The following is a 9,685-nucleotide window of genomic DNA, read 5'->3' as shown; positions in this document are numbered from 1 at the left end:
CGCAGGCGGTCAGTGCAGAGCTGTGAAGCTGTCCACAGCCTCTGCAGCGCTGATTCGATTCCGGCCGGCCAGTGAGTGTCCCTCAGGCGTGGCAGACCTCTCCTGTCGTGCCCGCTGCTCCCCTCAGCAGTGTATTTTGTCAGTCTGCCTGTTCTGTTCCCCGCTCTGTCTCTGGTGAATCTTCTCACCCTCCCACACATCTGGCCTATATCCCGGTTGTTGTATAAAAAAAAATAAATCTTTTAAAAAAAAAATACAATTTTACCACTGTCATTTTTTATGTAACCATAAGTCTTCACAATAATCCAATGTCCAAAATAACATTACTTGATATTAAAAGTTGTAATTCGTCTGTCAATTTAATATAATATTGATAATTTGAGCAGAAGAGAATTGCTTTATTTTATCTATGCTAGCTTTTTTTCCATTGATTTAAATAGTAATCCTACATTAGAAATGCACTTTACAGGCCTCTGCATTTGAGCGCTCGGCTACGAAGCTGCTCGCACCCTCTACAGCGCTGGTTCGATCGCGGGCCGCCAGTGAGGGTCCCACATGGCGTGACAGACCTCTCCTGCCCCGGCCGCTGCTCCCCTCAGCAGTGTACTTTGTCAGTCTGCCTGTTCTTTTCTCCACTCTGGATCTGGTGAATTCTCTCACCTTCCCGTGCTTCTGACTATACCCAGTGCTTGTATAAATAAATAAATAAATCCTTAAAAAAAAAAAAGAAGAAATGCACTTTATATTTCTACATTACACATGCTTCATCTTCTTTGAAATTTGTTTACACAACTTTATTATTTTATTATTAATTTATTTATTTATAGAAGCACTGGGTACAGTCAGAAGCGCGGTAGGGTTAGACAATTCACCAGAGCCAGAGCGGGGAACAGAACAGGCAGACTAACAAAAGACTAACGAAATACACTGCTGAGGGGAGCAGCGGGCACAGCAGGAGAGGTCTGTTGCGCCATGTGGGACCCTCGCCAGTGGCCAGGGATTGAACCGGCGCTGCAGAGGCTGCGGGCAGCTTCGCAGCCCAGCGCTCAACCACTGCGCCACGAGGGTAGGCCCAACTTCATTATTTTTAACCTGGAAATTTCATTCTATTTCTAAGAGCTCACCACACCACAGAGTAATTTAGTCAATTGCACCCACCCTTACTATTGGGGTACAGTTGATAAAATTAAAAGCTAGTCTCTGCATCATGCTCAGCAGATCATGCTGGGGAAATAAAGGAGATAAGAAAGGGAGTGGGATACATGCAAGTAGGGAGCCAGATCAAGTGCACACACGCCAAAGGCTGTCAGAGCTCCAGAGGAGGTGGAATCAGGGCAAACAAACCCCAGACGTGGCCTAAAGGGAGAAGCTGACTGAAAGCCTGATGCCAAAATGGGTAACAACCAGCAAGGACCGACTCCCAAAGTCAGACAAAGCCTGTAAAAAGCCAGAAATCGAGCTTAGACGCAGAATTCTCCCCTCTCGCCCGCTGCTTCTCTTAGCAAAGCATTTCCACACATCTACCAGTTGTGTTATCCACTATGTCTCTTGTGCATCCATTCACCCCCAAGCCTTTGCCCTCACCTGATGGTCTTCCCAGAACATTTACCACATAAGGCACAAAAAAAAGAGAGTTTACTACATCCCATCTTTGAAAGCCCTGCAGGTGTGTATTTTCTGTATTTCAATTCCAGCCCCTGTGAGTGCACAGTAAGTTCCCAGTGAGCTCACCCTGTCCTCAGTCCCTGATACCACAAACAGGGTCTGTCAGTTCCGGCCTCAGGCTCCTCCCCCACAACCACCCCTCAAGCCACCCTGCTCTGCCATCTTCTCTGGGGGGGGGGGGTCACCACCCAGCTGGGCCCTCTCTGTGCAGGAGGGGGAGCAAGCACCTTCCTATTTGGGTCTGTTTGACACTGTCTGTGCGTTTCCTGCTGCCTGGGACTTTGGTCCATCCCTGGCACTGCTGTCCAGGACCCTGTTGTGTAAGCAGGAAACACCTGATCATTCCTGGTTACTTGGCCCAGACAGGCCGACCCCAACCCCAGTTCCCCTGGTCCTAGGGGCAGACAGGAACAGCTTTGTTCCTTGTAAGGAAATTCTAATTTGGTAAATCTGCGCCTGCTGAGCCAGTGTCCTGACCACTATTGGAGCTCTAGCCCCTGCCATGTCGGGCTGTGTCCTTAAGGTCAAGTTCTGCCCACACCCAATGGGGTGTTCTAGCCGCCCCCAGCTGATGCAGGGGCAGCCCCAGGTCAGGGCTCTGGACACAGGGGAGCCATCCCTGCCTGTGGGAGTCCCAGCCGCCTCCACAAGGGGTGGACGGGTAAATGGATTGTACTGATGTCATCACACCTGACACCAGGGCCCCATCAGGAGGGCGGGGCATCCTGGCCTGGCCCAGGTCTTTCAGGGACACCAGCCCAGGAAGGCCAGTATCCCTGGACCCGCACCCTGGCCACCTGCTGTCTACATGGACTATTTGGGGTGTGTGTGAGATCCCTGATGTGCATGTAAGTAAACCCGGCTGGAGATGGCCCGTGTGTACACCTCCCTCCTCTCAGAGGAGAGTGGGGGGATCACCCTGGTCCCCGGAACTGCCTCTGCTAGGCCTCATCCTGCCCATGTCTGCGGCATGGCGGGGCTTGAAGGGGTGAGGGCTTACCAGGACTGAGCCCAGAGAGTGTAGCTCCCCAGGCCATGTTCTGCTCACCATTCGGTCCCTCCTGTCCACTGGCCTCTGCAGCGGCCCTGGCCCAGACACAAGCTGGCATGGGCGTGGAGTCCATCCCGGGCCCTAGGATATTCCCGCTGCGAATGCAGAGGGAAGGTCCTCGGGAGGGGGCGCCTGGCGGGGCTTGGGAGTCCCCGAGAGGCCCCTCGTGTGCTGAGCAAGGACCCTCAGGGTAGGAATCCTGTGAAGGCGGAGGGCACAGAGGGCTCGGGACCACTGTTCGCCAGGGAGGCAGCGACATAGGCGGGTGGTGGACTCCGCGCACACCGCCTCCGCCAGTGAGCTGCCCGGGTGGCCAGCCAGGGAGCCGGGAGTCGGCTGCTCCGGGAGTCAGTCAGCCTCCTCGCAGGGCAGCTGCTAGGGGAGCTCGCGCTCTCCTCAGTCGGCGGGTGAACGGGCTCGTCAGCAAGGGCGTCCCCTCACCTCAGGCGGGCCATGAACTGGCAGGAGGCCTCTGGCCGCCGAGACCAGCGTCCTCCTGGGAGACCCACCTGCGCCGCCGTCACTCTCTCATCCCCTGTGCGCGGCCGCATCGGGGTTTCCCGCAGGGAGGTCCGCGCCCCGGGCCGCACCACCAGCCACCGGGCCCCGCGCTCGTCCCCTCAGCGCTCCCCGCGCGGTCAGCACCCGCCGCCCGACGGGGCCCCCGCACCCCACACGCGCACAGCCCCCCACACCCCACACGCCCCCGCACCCCACACGCGCCCCCACTCACCCCACACGGCGCCGGACCACGGGACGCGCGGCGCGGCCCAGCGCACCAGAGCACGGAGCCCCGCACGCGCACCCGGAGCCCTCGCGGGGCAGCGCGGCCCCCGCCGGACTCTAGGCCGCAAGGGCGTCGCCTGAAGCCCGCCAGCCGCGCCCAGCGCGCATGCGCACGCAAAGGCCACGCCCCGCGGTGGGCGGAGCCGGGCCCGGGGCGGAGTCGCCAGGAGGCGGCGGTGCCCGCGCTGGGCCTGCAGCTGAGGCCAGGGCGGCTCCTGCCCCGCAGCCCCGTTCCTGGCTCAGGTGTGGCCGTCCACGCGCGCCCGCGGCTGAATGCGGGGAGGACGGCGTGAGCGGCCAGCACCGCGGTTAAGGCGCTCGGGGAGGGGGCGGTGTCCGAGGCGCTGCTCAGTCAGGAGTCTGGGAAGCAGCAGCACCGCCGCGCCCTGTCCTCAGCGCTGGCTCCGCAGCCTCGACGGCCCAGACGCGGAAACGCCCTCGACGCCCCCAGCACAGGGACGGATCAAGAGCAGGAGGTCTGTGCACACGCGAGCACTTACTACTCAGCCATCGGAACACACACTCGGGCCATTTGCAGCAACGTGCCTGGAGGCGGAGGGGACCGTGCTCCGTGACCACGTCAGGGCGAAAAGACAAATGGTGGATGGTGAATGACAGGCGGAAGAGAGGGACTCCCCCAGCCCGCACTTCCCGCATCTCCTGTCCTGAGCCTGGAGGTGTCAGGTGCCCCCAAAGGGTGCAGGTCCCCGGTGACCCTGCAGGAATGAGCAGGGGTGGCGTGACCTCCACACTCTGCCCCTACCCCACTAGGTGGGCCCAGGGAGGACGAGGACAAGGATGAGAACGCCCCTCAGCACGGCTCTGCCTCGGGCTGGCCAGGCCCCTCTCTCTCACCGGCTCAGCTATCAGGGAGGAGCCCCACAACCCTGCCTGCTCTGCGTCCCCTCTTCCACCTGCACTCCCTGCTGTCTCCTCTCTCTGCAGACCCACTCCGGGCCTGGGCTGTTGCGATGCAGTCGCGCCTGGGAACACAGACAAGGCTGGATCCCACCCATGCAACATGCTAAGCGTCCGGGTCCTAATTTTGCAGCCGCTGAGTGGAAGGGAGATCCTGGGCTGCCACGGCGGTACAGGCCGCTGGCCTTGTTGCTTTGGGTTGGGGCCCGGACACCTGCAGTGGCCAAGCCCCAGAGATTGTGGCTGTGAGAAGTGAAAGGCGCTGGAGTGGCCGGAACTGAATCTTGCTGGGGAGGACAGCTCCTCAGTGGCAATCATGGGATCGCCATGCTCCAGCTCCCCCTTCAACTCATAGCCTTTGTATTCTGCTGCCACCATTTGAAAAAATAAAGTGAGGGTTGTTTTTTTTTTCCCCTGGCTTGTTTATTTATTCTTTTTTTTTAATAAATTTTATTTTTATATTCCCCATACAATTGCAACAACCTTATTTTGACCCCAATTCCTCCCCTCCCACCCCCTACCCCCCATAGAGTGTCTCTGGTTCATAGTTTTTTGTTGATTTTGATTTTCACTTTCTTAGTTATTCATTTTCCTGGTCCCTTATTTAAGTTTTCTAGATTCCTGCTATGAGTGAGACCATCCGGTATTTTTCTTTTTCTTTTTGGCTTATTTCGCTGAGCATGATCCCTTCCAGCGCCATCCATGTAGCTGCAAATTGCATGTGTTTATCTTTTTTGAATGCTGAGAAAAATATGGAACGCTTCACGAATTTGCGTATCATCCTTGCGCAGGGACCATGCTAATCTTCTCTGTATTGTTCCAATGTTAGTATATGTGCTGCCGAAGCAAGCACGATTTTTGTTTTTTTTTTTTTTTTTAAAGATACATTCATTTACGCATACCAGAGCTGGGATATAGACCAGAGAAGTGGGTGGTGAGAGGATTCACCAGAGATAGAACGGAACAGCATATCTACTGAAATCCACTGCTACCGGGAGCAGCGGGGAGACAGGTGAGGTCTGCTTCGCCATGTGGGCTGCTCCCTGGCCTCCCGGGCATCGAACTCATACGGCAGAGGCTGCAGACAGCTCCTCTGCTGTGTCTCAAGCCCCTGTGCCGCCAGGGAGGCCCAAACTGAGTGTTAATTTTGTTCTTTTTGGATGCCCATGAGGTATCAGCTCTCCCCGGGTGCCCCAAGCCACTATCCACGTTCCACCCCAAAAATCCACTGTGCTGCTCCGTCCATGCTCTGCCCCTCATGCTTCTTCTCGCTCCTGAGCCTCCTGGTCTGTGCCCCGGCACCTGCACTGACACTAGGAGTCCCCACCCGGGCACCAACACCTGAGCCCCAAGAGCGCCCTCCCGGCACATGCTGTGCCCTCTCTGCCATCCGGCGCCTGCCAATCACTCGGCAACTTGCCCACCCTCCAACATCATTGTGTCTGCACAGCCCACTGTCCACCTCCTCCCTGACCTGGTCTCCACCCAGTTCAGCAGCCCCAGGCCCACAGGCCAGGTCTTCCTGGTATAACACACCCTTGCTCAGGACTGGTGTCCCCCGTGTGCCGCGGACCAGCACAGCGATGGACGATGAGGCCGTCTCAGGGTTGAGAGATTGCGCAGGGTGGTCAGGGATTCGATGAATAAATGACACACAGACACACCTGAAGAGAGTGAAAATCTGAGTGCGTCTTTATTAAGCTAGTGGTCAGTATATATATGTTTTTCTAAAAGCATAGGAACAGTGAACATCAAAGAGATCAGTTTGCTCATAGACTTAGCTTAATTGACAGGGCAGTGATTTATGTCCCAAGTTACATCTGGACCTAGCCTCATTCCTAATTGGACAGGCTATAAATTCTTTCTACTGTTTTATATAATTATTTTCTAGTTGCACTATCATTTTTACTCATAATTAATTGTCATGGGTGAATTTATTTTATAATGCAGTTAATATCAAAGGTACTAAAGTTAAGCACATAATAGAAAGATTATTAAACTAACAATTCTATTATAACACAGTGTTTAGTAATGTTTCATTTGCATTAGCCTAATTATTAAATTAGGTATGTTTTTTAATTAGCAATCAATGACCAGAAAAAAGGAAAGATTTTAGAGAGACAGTTGTAGCAGAATAAAGTTTGTGGGCCTTGAGAAAGCGAGATAAGGTTCCAGGTGGTCAGCATTTCTTTTAATCATCTTTGTGGCAGCTTCTGGTGGTCGTTATCTCTTGGCAGGCATTCGGCTTCTCTGCATCTTAGGGAGTTTGCTGTTCTCCCCCTGCGCGCATGGTTCCTTGCCCACGCCGGACCTCAGGAACCATGGCAACAGCCATTAGCCCTGAGGGTCACTGCAGGGGGGGTGCAGCACCCGTGAGCCTCTGAACCTCGGGCACCATCACCAACATGCCGACCTCTCCTTCTCCCACCCACCCTCAACCTTGTGGGTCCTGCCCACCCTGGGCATCCCCCGGGCTAACCCGACTCCTCTGGCGACTCACTGGCCCAGGGCAGTGTGTCTACCAGACCCCTCACAGGGAGAACAGCCCAGAGCCAAAGCCAGGTGTTGAGTCACACGGGATTGAGATAAAGACTTGGGGTGCCTGTGAAGATGAGCGTCTCCTCGTGAAGAGAGCTCTGGGTCCGGGGACGAGTGTGTGCTGTGCAGCGCGTCAGTGTGCGCCGGGTGCCCTGGGGTGCACAGATGTGTGACGTGTGGATGGAGGTGGGAGGCTTTGGGGGTGGATGTCTCGCTGTCAATGCCTGTAGAGGGTGTGTCCACCTTCTCCCTCAGCCTCTGCCCAGGAGTGGGATGGCTCAGGAACCAGGTCCAGACCCGCCAACCCCTCCCCACAAGGAAGGGGATTTTCTTTCACGCATCACAAAAATCCCCCTGAACAGAAAAGCAATGGTAGCCCCGACTGGAACTGGCAAACTTGCACACTCAGAGGAGAGCGTTGGCCTCGGGTGTTGGGAAGGACGTGGCCTGGCTGCTCCGACAGTCCCCAGACGGCACGGTCGCCTGTGAACCAGCTGTCCTGGAGAAAATCCTTAGATTTCTGAATACCTTAGGTGTGACGGTATTGAATAGAGGCAACAGGGCGATCCCATGAATGTCATCAGTGTCATCACTGCCAGGGACCTGAGGGCTTTCACGTCCTGGGGTCTGGGCCTCCCGGTCTCTGCCCAGCAGGCCCTGCAGGCTGCACTCCGCGGGTGACGTGAGTCAGACTCCCGAGGGTGACCCTCTCAGTGAGCACAGCCTCCCCCGGACGCCCCTTGTCCCATAGGCCCCCAGTCTGTGCTGTTTACTGTGTTTACTCTGTGTTGTTTACCCCAGGTCCAGGGAAGCAGGGTCTCCCCAAAGCCCCACAACTTGGGACAGCCGCTGAGGACCCTGAAAATATTCCTCGCAATTAGCAGCAGGAAAAGTTTTCCCGACTCTTCTGAGCTCCCAGGCCTGTCACTGCCCGGGCAGCTCCTGGGACCCGATAATTGCAGCTGTGAGGTGGAGTCCCAGTGGCACGCACTATATCTCGGGGTGCGCTGGACCCTGCGGAAGGATGCAGGCTGAGCCCTTCCCTGAGCTCAGCGCCCGGGCGGCAGGAAGCCGGTGAGTCTCCTCTGTGCTCACGGGGGCGGGAGTGGGAGGACAGGGGTGCAGGAGGGACACGGGCAGGAGGGGACCCGCTCCTGGAGCCAGACCTGGGCAGGCACCCCTTGAGCTAGTGAAGACAGCGGGGTGCATGCCCCAACCCTGAGGGCACCTGGTGCTCTGCTCAGGCCCTCAGGCCCAGGAGGCTGCGGGTCCCTGCAGCCCAGGAGCACCCTGACTCCCCTGACCTCAGCGTGGTGGATCTGGGGCTCCTGCTGCTCAGCCTCCTCAGGAGGGGCCCTGGCCTGATGCCCGGGGCCATGGGGCTTCTCGGGGCCTCTCTGCAGGTGAGACAGGGCCAGGGCTGCACGGGGCTCTGGTCCCGGCAGGAAGCCCGTCTGAGAGCCGGGGGGGAGGAGACGGTCCCCGACACAGCGGGTGAGGCCGCCGCGGGCACGTTGTTCCGTCTCCTGCCCAGAGAACCGTCCACTCACTGCGGGCAAAGCGGCGCGCAGGAGGAAACAGAGCGGAGGCGATGTCGGGGCCTGTTGGACCACAGAGACAACGTGACCCTTGACCTGCCCTTTCAGAAGGAGCCTCGCGGGGCTGCTCGTGGCGGCGGGGGCAGAACCCGGGACGGTGCGTGTCCTCTCTGCTCCCCGGGCCGTGGCTTCCCCTCCCCGGCGCGTCTGCGGCCTGGACCCCTGTGCCGCGCCCGGCTCTCTGCTCACCGTGAGGTGAAGGTCAGACTCTCCTCAGCGGTTGGGCCCGAGATCTGACGTCGGGGCCGAGCTCGTGCCCTCACACGCTTATCACACGGGGTGTGGGGCCCGTCGTCCCGGCTCAGGCCTTTGCCTGCGGCTCCCGGGGTGAAAGCAGACGGGCTGTTTCCAGGCTCCTGGCGGCTCTGGGCTCCCAAGCCCGGGGTGGGGGGACGGCTCTGCCCTCCCTGCCCGCGGTGCTCCCAGTTTATTCACACCCCTGGAGCTTGGCTCTGCCTGAAGAATACCTTCACAGAGACACCCTGAGTGTCCCCGGAGCTGGGGAGGGCCTGAGGGTGGCAGGTCTACTAAGGCCGACAGTCTCACAGACGGGCTGGAATCTCTTCCAAGAGGGAGGAGGTGCAGGTGTCCCCGAACGGGGAGGGCGAGAGAGGGACAGAGATGAGGAAAGAGAGGGGACCCTTCCCTCGTGGCCCAGGAATGAAAGCCACAGAGCCCGCCCCAGAAGCCTGTGCGCACAAGCAGATGCCAGTGCCACCTTGTCAGGACCCGTCTTGGGAAATGAATCTGCCCTGGATGGCAGGACACACGCAGGGTCAGTCAGCTTCTGGTCGAGCTGAGGACTCAGCGGAGAGCCCCCTGGGGAGTGTGGGCTCAGTGGCCTGTGTCGTCCCCCGCCCAGCCAGGTCAGCTCGCCACTCCACCCGGAACCACTGAGTGAATCTGAGGGACCCGCATCCTCTCCGTGCCTGTGCGCCCTCTGCTCCATGAGGACGGGACAGCGCCGCCTCGGCAGTCTGTGAGGAAGGCAGTCAGCCTCCCTGAGCTATCCCTGCAACGGGGAGTCCTGGGTGTACGTTCAGCCCCCGAAAGTCTCTGAATAACTGAGAGCCTTTCAGTGAACACCCCGGAGGGGGAGCTGTGTGGGGAGGGAGGAGGGGGCAACAGC

General features: G+C 58.0%; 1 non-coding gene across 1 annotated transcript; it reads right to left on the bottom strand.

The window, feature by feature from the left end:
- Positions 1 to 5,166: 5,166 nt before the first annotated feature.
- Positions 5,167 to 5,273, bottom strand: LOC119250578 (U6 spliceosomal RNA). The gene has a single exon (XR_005126319.1). It is a non-coding gene; the product is annotated as a U6 spliceosomal RNA (small nuclear RNA).
- Positions 5,274 to 9,685: the final 4,412 nt, after the last annotated feature.

The sequence above is a fragment of the Talpa occidentalis genome, unplaced genomic scaffold (assembly GCF_014898055.3).
Source record: "Talpa occidentalis isolate TD23 unplaced genomic scaffold, MPIMG_talOcc4v2.1 talOcc4.17, whole genome shotgun sequence".
Classification (NCBI taxonomy): Eukaryota; Metazoa; Chordata; class Mammalia; order Eulipotyphla; family Talpidae; genus Talpa; species Talpa occidentalis.
This window is presented reverse-complemented; position numbering and strand designations above follow the sequence as displayed.